At 24.8% G+C, this 12514-nt stretch overlaps 1 protein-coding gene across 1 annotated transcript in view; it reads left to right on the top strand.

Moving 5' to 3' along the window:
• The window catches only part of vir-1 (virus-induced RNA 1), a 125979-nt gene that overhangs the window by 24352 nt on the left and 89113 nt on the right, over nt 1-12514 (top strand). The gene's annotated exons all lie outside the window — the stretch shown is intronic.

Below are 12514 nucleotides of genomic sequence, written 5' to 3'. Positions count from 1 at the left end.
TTTTTTTAGTTAAAAAAATAAGTATTTATATAAAATAAATGAGAAAAAAAACAGGAACTAAAAAAAACTAGACACAACAAATAGACAAAAGTTGCAAGTGCATGTGTAGGTGCGTACATTAAATAATCAAGGGGAAGGTGGGGCAAGGGAAATGTCAATATGTAGTTTCAAAATGCTCCTGATGATGACATTTGTATCAGTGCCCCTACAGAAATCGGCTGAAACTCCCCGATTATCTCATAATTTTTGTTAGAAGTTTGAAAGTTTTTTTATGGTAATATTTCTTGCTACATTTCAGTACTTTCGAGAATCTGCTGACTTTGTTCAGCTGAAATCTCAAAGGTTTGAAAAATTCGGTGGTTGCTAGCAGGTTACTATTTACGAGTAATTTTCAGCTGGATCGTAAAACGGAAATGAAGCCAAAATATGGTGTAATAAAGTTTGCTGAGTTTTGTAGAAAAGAAAGAAATATTTTATTGAGTTATGTTATTTGTTTATACTTCCCATAAAGTTTTTAAACCCTCTTTACTTCATTTAGTTGTTCAATGTTGTAGATGTCTTTTTTTTTAATATTTAAGGAAACTTTTACATGTTGTGATAAGGAATAGTACATCCTTTCACTTGATTCGTTAACTTGGCAAAACAGGAACTAACAAGTTAAAGTTCTACACTAAGCAGTGAAGAATATTTGATACCCTTCTTTTTAAATAAAAAAAAAGTGAAAACAATTTTAGTAAGAAACAAGTAAGAAAGCTATATTCGGCTGTGCTGGATCTTATATACCCTTCACCAAATTATACTTAAAAATATTTTTTTTTTAAATATTTTTATTGAAACAATATCAAAATTTTTTTTAATGTTTTAAAATTTTTAAAAAAATTTTTTTTTTCCAAATTGTTTTTTAATTTTTTTTAAAAAAAGTTTTTTCAAGATTTTTTTTTTTAATTTTCTTTAATTAACTTTTTTGGAAAAAGAATTTATAACAAAAAAAAAATTTTTGATGAAAAAATTCGGGTTAAAAAATATTTTTTTCCGATTTTAACCCATTGTATGTTCAACTTACTATGGTCTTATATACGTCGTTGCAAAGGTCTTTGAAATATCTATCATTAGATATCCATATTGTCTATATTAATGACTTAGTAATCCAGATATAGGTAAAAAATAGGTCAAAAATCGAGGTTGTCCTAGTTTTTTCCTTATATCTCAGCCATTTGTAGAACGATTTTCTCGATTTTAAATAGCGATAGAAGAATTTCGGAGATATTTATGTATGAATCGTGTATTTAAGTTATTTGGGGGCTTCGGAAAGTTGATTTCAACACACAGATGGACAGACGGACATGGCTATATCGATTCCGAAATTTTTTTTTTGGTAAAAACTAATTTTTTTCAAAGAAGCTTTTTTCGTAAAAAGTAAATTAAAAAAAGCTTTTTTTGTGAATTTTTTCATAGACAAAAAAGCTTTTGTTAAATTTTGTTTTTAAATACAGAAGTTTCGGTAAAAAGCATTTTTTTATTAAAAAAGCTTATAAAACACATTTTCTTCTTATGAAACATTTTTTTAAAAAAGCTTTTTTTTGCTAAAAAAAAATATTTTGTAAAGAAAGCTTTTTTACACTTTTTTTTAGAAAAATAAGTATTTTGCTGAACAAATATTTAAAAAAAAAAATTTTTTTTTAACCCGACTCTTTTTGGTAAAAAGCAAAGAATTGGGAACAATATTTATATACTTCAAATTAAAAAAAAATATGGATAAAAATGTTAGTAAGAAAAAATAAGTTTTTCAATTAAAAAAGTGTTTTTCATATGATTTAATATTTGAGATTTATTTATGTTAAAAAAGGGTTATATTTCGCTAAAAAGAAACCTTTTTGGTAAAAATTAAATTTGAAAGCTTTTTTCTGAAATTCCCTATCATTGATAAAAAACTTTTTTTAAATTTAGTTACAGACTTAAGTATAGGTAAAAGATTTTTTTGAGCATTTTATTTATTAACAAAAGCTTATTATGGAAACGAAAAACATTATTTTTTGAAAACAAGCTTCTTATGAAAAATTTGTTAGAAAAGGTTTTTCTGATAAAAATAAAATATTTTATTGAGAACATTTTTGAAAATTAATTTTTTTTTAGAAAAAGTGTTGTCTTTAATGAAAACCTTTTACCCAAAAGGTTTTTCTGATAAAAAAATTTTTTTTTTGAGAACATTTTGAAAATTAACTTTTTTTTAGAAAAAGTTTTGTCTTTTACCCAAATTATCAAATTTCTTTTGCTTACCATAAAAAAATCTCTTTCTTTTACTAAATATAAAAATATTCTTTTTATAAAACGCTGCAATTCACAACAAAAAAAAATATTTTTTGTAAATATTTTCTAAAAAAGCTTTTCTGCGATATAAATATATTTAGTCTTTTAAAACAAAATATTTTTTCAAAATCGCATTTTTTACGTGACAAAACTATCTAATGAATAAAGCTTTTATGTGAAATAAAATTAAAGACTTTAAATGAACTATTTTGCTAAACAGATTTATTAAATAATTTTTTTTTGAGAAAAAGCTTTTTTATAAAAAAAGCAATTTTTGTAATTTTCGCAAGAGAAATATATTTAATAGAAAAAGCTTTCATGTTAAGCGAGTCATTCATTTTTTGTTGAAAAGAAAAACTTTTTCAAAATCTAGTGAAAAAAGCTTTTATGTGAAATAAGATTATTTAGCTGCTGAAAAGAATAAGGTTTTTGTATTCGTAAAATTAGGCCTTTTTTATAAAGAAAATTTTTTTAAATAAAACTAGCTTATCTGTGAAAACAGGGTTTTATTAAAGATTTTAAAGGAAATATTTAGCTAAACAAATTTACTAAACTTTTTGTGAAAAAATGTTTTTTTTTATTAAAAAAAAAACGTTTTTGTAAATATTTTCTAAAAAAGCTTTTTTTCCGAGAGAGATATATTTATAGTAAAAAAAACTATTGTGCGAAATAAGTCATTTTTTTGTTGAAAGGAAAAGCTTTTTAAAGAGAAAAAACTATAAAGTGAAAAAAGTTTTTATGTGAAATAAGTTTTTTTGTTGTTGAAAAAAAATCTTTTTCAAAATACAGTTTTGATATACATATGCAGATCGATTTTCAATACAGCACCGTAAGTTATCTGTGGGCTTCGAAATCTCGATTTCTGTATAAACATATATTTTGTTATAAGAAAAGACGTTTTCATGGTATTTTACCATTTATATAACAATTTTTATGTAATTTAAAAATCTACTAAAAATATCAATTAATGAAAGTTAAGCTTATTATAGAGTGCAATTCCGATAACATGTTAGAGCATTGCACTTGTAATCTCATACGAGTAGTCTTCAATAAATATCAACAGGCTACAACTTGTCTGGCAATACAATCATTTCTTGATTTTAATGTTTTTCAATTCAAAATGTCATACAACTAGTTTTATAAATGCATAATATGTAGACAACAAAACAACTATTTGCAATCTCAATATTGTTGGTGTTTTATGTTTCTTAACAAATTCAAATTTACTAAATAGTAAACAAAGGAATGTATGTAAATAAATCAATAAACTATGGAATTTTGCTATAGCAATAAATTAGTTTATAAATATATCTAGCAGCAAGAAATTAAGCAATATTGAATAGGTTGAAAGTGATTCTTAAGTTCATTAAAGCTTAATTTTTACTATATCATTTTAAGAAAATTAAGATTTGAATTGATGACCAATAGTTTTGTATATCACCCTAATAAATTGTAAAATTAATTTATTAATTTAAACATTAAATTGCTTAAGTTCCTTAAGTGCAAAATTAAGTCATATACATACAAAACATAAATTCAATTTTAAACTAATAAAATTTTAACTTAATTAACATTTGGCTTTAAAATTTAAAAGTTAATATGTGCAAATCTATTAATATTACATGCAAGCAAACAAATTATAAATTTATTTTGATAAATTGTTGCAAAACATTGTCAGACTTAAGCCTTTAATATTATTAAATTTCTATTAAATGGCTTTTAGTGATGATTTTAATGGATAATAAATAAATTTGAATGCATTTCAATTATCTAAATGCTGTAATTGAAGTATGAATTAAAAAGTATTGCTTTATTTATCAATGGGGATAGTCACAGTGCGGCAAGATATTACAAATTTAATGGTACTAATAGGAAATGATTTGTAATTTCAACAATTTGCATTTGCGACATGTTCGTCTGTATGTTGAAATCATCTTCACGAAGGCCCTAAATAACTTACACATATGATTGATATATCAATATATCCGCTATAGTCTTACTAATGGTGCTATTTAAAATCGAGGAAATCGGCCCACAAATGGCTGAGATATAAACAAAAAACCACGACTACCTTGATTTTGCCCATTTTTTGGTCTATATCTGGATTTAGTCATTAACATAGACAATATGGATATCTAATGATAGATAGTTCAAACACCTTTTCAACGACGTGTATAAAGCCTTAGGAATTAGGCCCGGCAGTGGGTCAAAATCGGGAAAAAATTAAAATTTTTTTTTTTCGCCAAAAGAATTTTTTTAAGCAACAATTCATTATAGTAATCAAAAAAGTCAGGAACAATAGCTGGTCAAATAAGTACAATATTGGTAAAATTATTCAATTCTATGGATAGATTTTTTTAAAAAAATGTTTAAGTAAAATTATAAATTTTTTAAGACGTTTTCCGATGTTATTAAAAAATACTTAGAAAAGTTTAGATTTACCTAACCTTTAATCCGTTTATATATTGCGTTCCAATCGGCTCAGTAGTTCCGGAGTTATAATAACAAATTGAAGCAAAAAAATTATTTTTTACATGAAAATAGCAAATTTGTGAAAATGAGCGAATTCACTTAATTGTAAATAAATTCGAAAAGAAGCCATCGATTGTTATGATCCATATCTCGTTTTGTTCCTATTACATGTGGCTTTGTGATAAAGTAATAAATCTGAACAATTTCTGCCATTTTCGATTTTTTATGATTTTTTTAAAACAAAAAATTTGCTATTTTTACACGAAAAATATATTTTTTCGCTTCAATTTGTTTTATAACTGCAAAACTACTAAACCGATTGAAAGGTAATATATGCATGAAAATTTAAACATAGCATGGGGAAAATGTTTTCAAAATTCAATCATTCGAAAGATGAACATTAACTACTCAATTTTATGTATATCAAACAAAAAACTAAAATTTTGTGAAAATGGGCGAATTCACTTAATTGTGAATAACTACGATAATAATTAACAGATTTTAATGTTCGATATCAAATATTATTTCTATTACATATGGCTTTATGATAAAGCTATAAATCTGAACCATTTCTGTCGTTTTCGATTTTTCATGATTTTTTTAAAACAAAAAAATTTGCAATTTTCATGTAAAAAATATATTTGTTTGGTTCAATTTGTTATTATAACTCCGAAACTACTGAGCCGATGGAAATGCAATATATATGTAAAAATTTGTACATATGATGAGAAAAATGTTCTCAATATTAAATGAATCGAAAGAAGAACATTCACCACTTAATTTAATGTATATCGAACAAAATACTAAAATTTTGTGAAAATGAGCGAATTCACTTAATTGTGAATAAATTCGAAATTAATTAATCGATTTTTATGACCGATATCTCGTTTTCTGCTATTATATGTGGCTTTGCTATATGGTAATAAATGTGAACAATTTCTGCCATTTTAGATTTTTCACGAAATTAAAAAAAAAATTTCACATAAAAAATATATTTTTTGCTTCAATTTGTTATTATAACTCCGAAACTGCTGAGCCGATTAAAACGCATTATATATGTAAAAATTTGTTTATAGCATGGGGAAAATGTTTTCAAAATTCAATCAATCGAAAGAAAAACATTAACCACTTAATTTTATGTATATTGCACAAAAACTAAAATTTTGTGAAAATGAGCGAATTTACTTAATTGTGAATAAATTCGAAAATAATCAATCGATTTTTATGACCGATATCTTATTTTGTTCCTATTATATGTGGCTTTGCTATACAGTAATAAACGTGAACAATTTCTGACGTTTTCTATTTTTCATGATTTTTTTTAAACAAAAAATTTTTTTATTTTCACGTAAAAAATATATTTTTTGCTTAAATTATTATAACTCCGAAACTACTGGGCCGATTAAAACACATTATATATGTAAAAATTAGTTTATAGCATGGGAAAAATATTTTTAAAATTAAATCAATCGAAAGAAGAACATTAATCACTTAATTTTATTTATATCGAACAAAAAACTAAAAGTTTGTGAAAATGGGCGAATTCAGTTAATTGTGAATAAATTCGAAAATAATCTATCAATTTTTATGACGGATATCTCGTTTTCTTGCTATTCTATGTGGCTTGAGAATAAAGTAATAAACATGAACAATTTCTGCTGTTTTCAATTTTTCACGATTTTTTTAAAACAAAAAAATTGCTATTTTCACTTAAAAAATATATTTTTTTTCTTCAATTAGTTATTATAACTCCATAACTACTGAGCCGATGAAAATGCTTTATAAAAACGGATTAAATGTTATGTGAATGTAAATTTTCCTAAGTTTATTTTAATAATATCGGACTAACAGTTTTTGAATAATCATTAATTATGTGGAGAAACGTCTATAAAAATTTTACATAATTTTTTTTTTTAAAAAAACCTCTCTATAGAATTTAAAATTTGGACCATATTTGTAGTACTGCAACCACAATATATCAAAATTGTGTAGTGATTAAAAAAGCCTCTAAATAATTATAATCCATGTTTTCTACATGGCTAACACTGATCTAAGCATCTAACTCCCTTTAAATAAAAACCAAAATACAGAAATAAGATTGTCAAATGAAATTAAAACCTTAGTCATGCAAATATTCACCAAACAGATATCGTTATTCATTATTTAGAACGTCACACACACAAAAGTAACCCGAAAAAAACCAACTAATGAATTTGTTCATTTAATTAAATACTTTTTTAACTAAAAAAAAAAGAAGAAAAAAACAATTTTGAAAAACTTTTGTTAAACTCAGCATTACATTTCAAAATCAAATATGTAGCAAAATGTTGTGAATAGATTAGAAAACATGGACCAGTCAGTCGTCAAACTCAGCCTGTAACAGTCAAACATTACCATAGCATCATCATCATCACAGTTATGAAATCAAACATTAATATGAGAACATTTCATACATTCATTCATACATTTATGTATTTGTCTACATTGGTATATAACTGTGTGCATAACACTCATACATCCATACATGCATATTTTTGCATACATATGTTTTTGTGGTAGCTGTAAATTTAATGAGATTTCTGTCAAATTAATTTCCGGTTATGATTAGATTTTCGTTAATAGCAATTTGTGGTTTCAACACAAATTCAAACTCAAACTTAAACTTTTCAGTTATTATGAATATCAGCTAAATATTAAACACATACACTCATACATATTTATGTGTATGTGGATGCACTTGTATGTGTATTCTATATCCATGTGTGTGTAAGTGTGTCTGTCTGTCTATGATAAATGTAAATTTTGATATATATTTCATTGAAATGCTGTCCACATTCACATGCACAGAATATTTTTTTTTAGGACTGTTTGTCTATCTGTATGTCTGTGCAATTATTGTGCCCCCAACAGTGAAGAGTAAAAGTGTTGGAATATTCCGGTCAAAACAAAGAATTTTTTATAAATTAATTATTACTCCATAAAGGAAACAGTTTCCATGCATCAACTTATTTTCAATTGAATCTCTGGAAGTAATGAAAATTACACAGAACTAGTTTGAGAAAAATTTTACTGCTTCTAATTTTAATTGTTTATACGAAAAGAGCCTGACTCTTTAATATAACGTAGGAATAGGAAGACGTAAATTTAAACCTTTTTAGGCACTATTTCGTTTTTGGATTAGTATATTTTTCACTGTGCGCGAAATTGGATTAAAATTAATTGATAATTTTTCCTCAATTTAAAATGTTGAGTGATTTAGCCAATTTTAGCTAAATCAATTGACCAATAAATCCCACAGGGAAGTTTCAACTTAATGATAGAAGATTTTAATTGTGCCTACAAAATAAGGTTTTGAAGAACCGAAAAATATCTACATATCGCACTGGTTCCTCTAAAGAGCGTCAACTCAAAATTGTTCAATTTTCACTTTTTAAAAGAAATCGATGTGCAGTAGTCATATCTACCCACTGTAAAAATCTGCTATCATTTCTCTACTCTTTCGCCAAAAATACAGTTGTATCCGTACAGCTTTCATTGCAATGTATTAAAAAAAATAGTTTTTTGCTTCTACTGAACATTTTTAAATTTTGAGTTGACTCTCATTGACTCTCATATGAAGATTCTACTTAAGATCATTCATGAAGCTACTGGAAGGAAGATAGCACTGTTTTCCAGTCGTTTTTCTAAATCAGTCCAGGTAATTTTTGAAATACTCTTTTGTGAAGAGTTTATATTTGTGATTTCACGAAATAGTATTTTTCATGGTAAGAGTATATATATTATTTCGAACAAATGCTAAATTGTTAAAAAAGATTTAGTTTGAATAAAATGCTTTCTTTATTTTAAAAAAAATTTGAGAAAAAAGTTTAATTTGGGAAAAAATCTTATTTATATTTTGTGAAACAATCATTCTTATATTAAAAAAATTATCTTTTGTAAAAAAGCTTTTATTTCTGAAAAAACGTTCATATTATTTTGAATTATTTTTCATTTATTTAGCTTATTATTTCAAATTGTGGCATAAATTGTGAAAAAATGTAATTTTTAAAAATGCTTTGTTTTTTTTAAGCAATACTTTGAGAAAAATATTTTTAGTAAAAAAGCTTTTCTGTAAAAAATAAACTTTAATTTGTGAAAAAATAGTTTTTCAATGATTTTTTAAGTAGAAATTTATAACCGGTTATGGCCAATAGGCTAGGTTTTGTTGAAAATAAATAAAAAAAAATAAAAAAAGGTGTCTTTGTAAAAAGCTTTCTTATGTTAAAAAGCTATTTTTTTGGCGAAGTATTATGTAAGAGAAAAAGTTTATTTGTGAAGAGAGCTTTCCTTTGTTAGGATTTTAAGTTCAATAATTATAGTCGTATATTATAAAAAGGCTTCATTTAAAACAATTCTTATATTAAAAAGGAGTTTTTTTTCGAAAAAAGTTCGCTTATGTTAAACAATTTTCTTTACAGAAGGTTTTATTCTGCTTTTAAAAGCTTTTTTTATTAAGATTTCATTAGTAAATTAATTAAAGAGCTTTATCATTGGTCAATACAGTATTTTTATAAGTCTAAAAAAAATTGAAAAGAATACTTTTTTGACGAAAATTTTCTATATTCAAAAGATTATCTTTTTTCGAAAAGAGGTTTTCTTTTGTCAAAAATATAAAAATTATTTTTTTATGAAAAGAACTTTGCTTTGTTAAACTTTCATTAGTATAAAAAGTTTTTACTTTAAAATCTTAAGCTTAAGAGCTTTCTTTAACAAACAAATTTATATTTTGTGAAAAAACCCTCTTTTGTGAAAAAAGCTTTCTTTAAAAACCTATATTTTGTGAAAAAAATTTACAAAAAGAGCTGCCTTTTGTTAAAGAATAAAAGTCTTTTTGTTTAAAAACTTTTATTTTCGAAAGCTGTTTTCTTTGAAAAAGCTAACATTTTTGAAAAAGCTATTTATATCAAAAAGCTAAATATTCAAGAAAAGGCTTTATTTAAAAAGAGAGCACAGACATCATTTGCAACTCCATAATATTTTTTAAACCGAATTTTTTTTTACCAAAAAAGAATTTTTTCCTCATAAATTTCACTAATAAATTTAAAAAAAAAATTTTTTTTTACATCATAATTTTTTTTCAAATTAAAAAATTATGTCACTAAAAACCGAATTTTTTTTTGGAAAATTTTGATAGGAAAATAAATTTTTTTTTTTAAATTTTGTTTACCTAAAATATTTGATATATAAGATTCGGCACATAGGAATATAGCTCTCTTACTTGTTATACCCTTCACCTTCGTGAGAAGGGTATATATAAGTTTGTCATTCCGTTTGTAATTTCTACATTTTTCATTTCCGACCCTATAAAGTATATATATTCTGGATCCTTATAGATAGCGGAGTCGATTAAGCCATGTCCGTCTGTCTGTTGAAATCAATTTTCTGAAGACCCCAGATATCTTCGGGATCCAAATCTTCAATAATTCTGTCAGACATGATTTCAAGAATCAGCAAAATCGGTCCATAAATAACGGAGATATGAGCAAAAAACCGAGAGAACCTTTTTTACCTATTTTTGATCTACATATATCTGGATTACTAAGTCATTAATATAGACAATATGGAATAATGATAGATATTCCAAAGTCCATTGCAACGATGTATATAAGGCTATAGTAAGTTGGACCTACAATGGGTCAAAATCGGGAAAAATATTTTTTAACCCGAATTTTTTTTTCATCAAAAAATTTTTTGGTCATACTTTTTTTTCCAAAAAAAAAAAATTAAAAAAAAAATTAAAAAAAAAATTTAAAAAAAAATTTGAAAAAAAAATTTTTTAAAAAACTATTTCAAAAATAAATTTTTTGAAAAACAATTAAAAAAAAATTAAATTTTGTTTACCTAAAAATATTTAAAAAAATGTATTTTAAAGTATAATTTGGTGAAGGGTATATATGATTCGGCACAGCCGAATATAGCTTTCTTACTTGTTTTTTTTCTAAAAATGATTTGTTGAAAAACTATGTTTTGTTAAAACATATACATTTATGAAAACAACATTTCTATTTTGAGAAAATCAGCAATTTGACTTGTAAGTTAATGGCTTTCTAAATTGAGTTTTCAGAATATTTTTTGGTTAAAAGTGGTGGCAATCATTGTTAACTGCTAATAACTCATATAATTTTTAATCATTTTGGTGATTTTGAATAGCAGGTCCCTAAGTAATCTGGCAGATTTAGAGTGTTGATTTAAATATTGTTTAATTGAATATCTTATTATGTATTTTAAATATAATTTCTTCAGGATAAAATTTCCATCTAATTGACAATAAATCATAAACGATCTCTAAAGCTCTTCCAAGATATTCCTGTATTGTGCCACACTGTTGCTATATAAATGAAATAGACACACATGTATCTGGTTGTGTCTAATGTCTAATACATACAAACATGTAGAATCCATTTTCTCACACACACACACACAATAACAAAACGAAATACATCTGTGTTTTTCATTGGTCAGGACGATTGTATGTGTCAAAATGAATATTCATTTTGTAAAAGGCCATAATATTTCATACACACACACAAACAGCTAGACAAACTGTAATAAATTTATGTATGAGAGTATAGAATCCATGTTTGTATCTGTTGTAGATGTACTTGCGATAGATAGATAGATAGTATGAAGTAGTAAAATTCATTCAATATTAATATGCATCTGACCCCATAGGCGTTTATGCAATAATACCACTGTTTGCCACTGGTTTTCTATTAAATTAAAGTCATAAAATTATGAGAGGATACAAACATAAAAATTCATTTTAATACAATAAAATGAAAAAAATATTTTATTTAATTTTTAACATGATCAACTAAAAATTGCTGATACACTCGTTTAAATAGTAGTAATAGTAGTAGTATTAAATAATCTGCTTTAGTTAAAAGTATAGATTGCATAAATTTAAATTGTTGTAAGTTTATGGTTTTTGTTGATGTTCATTTAAATAATGCAAATTATGATGGATTAGTTGCAAATTTAATTTATTTGAAAACTGTTCGGTTATTTTTTTGTAAGTAATTTAATATTTTGTGGCATGAAATTTATGTATATTAAGTGTTAACCTTCGCTTTACCAATACCCACCAGGGTGACCACATCGATTTTATTGGTTTAATATTTTTTTTAATTTTGTTTCGATTTAAAGGAAATTTGTACTTACTGAACAAATTCTAGAGTTCTATAGAATTTAATAGAACCATTTTAAACTTTTTATAAGGTTTTTTCAATTTTTAAAATTTCGTTCGTCGCATATATTTATAGGAGTGTAGTGTCACCCGGGTGGGTATTGGTAAACCATGTACATAAAAAACCTTTGGTAAAGCGAAGGTTAAAAGTTGAATGAACTTTTTTAGAGGAAAAAATAGGAAAGCAATTTTAAATTTAAAGAGCAAAAGTTAGAAAATTACTATTAAATCTTTTCATTTAGAGAGAATCAGTTTAAGAGCCAACTTAGACATGCTTTGACATGTCTTTCCTAGTACTGTCTATGTCAAGAACTTAATTTTGAATTTTTGTTTTAATAATTTTGGTCTAAGAGCTTAAATTTTCATTAAAAAAATTTAATTTAAAGGCATAGGAAAATGTTTTTTTTTCTGTTACTGAATTTTATAGTTTTCCACAGACTTTTGTTTAAAAAAATTATAACTATTTTTTACTCCCAACACACACTAGCTATAATAACAATGAAAAACTGA

This window comes from Calliphora vicina, chromosome 2, assembly GCF_958450345.1.
Source record: "Calliphora vicina chromosome 2, idCalVici1.1, whole genome shotgun sequence".
In the NCBI taxonomy this organism is placed as follows: Eukaryota; Metazoa; Arthropoda; class Insecta; order Diptera; family Calliphoridae; genus Calliphora; species Calliphora vicina.
Note: the sequence above shows the minus strand (reverse complement) of the source record. Positions and strands in the feature narration are given on the sequence as shown.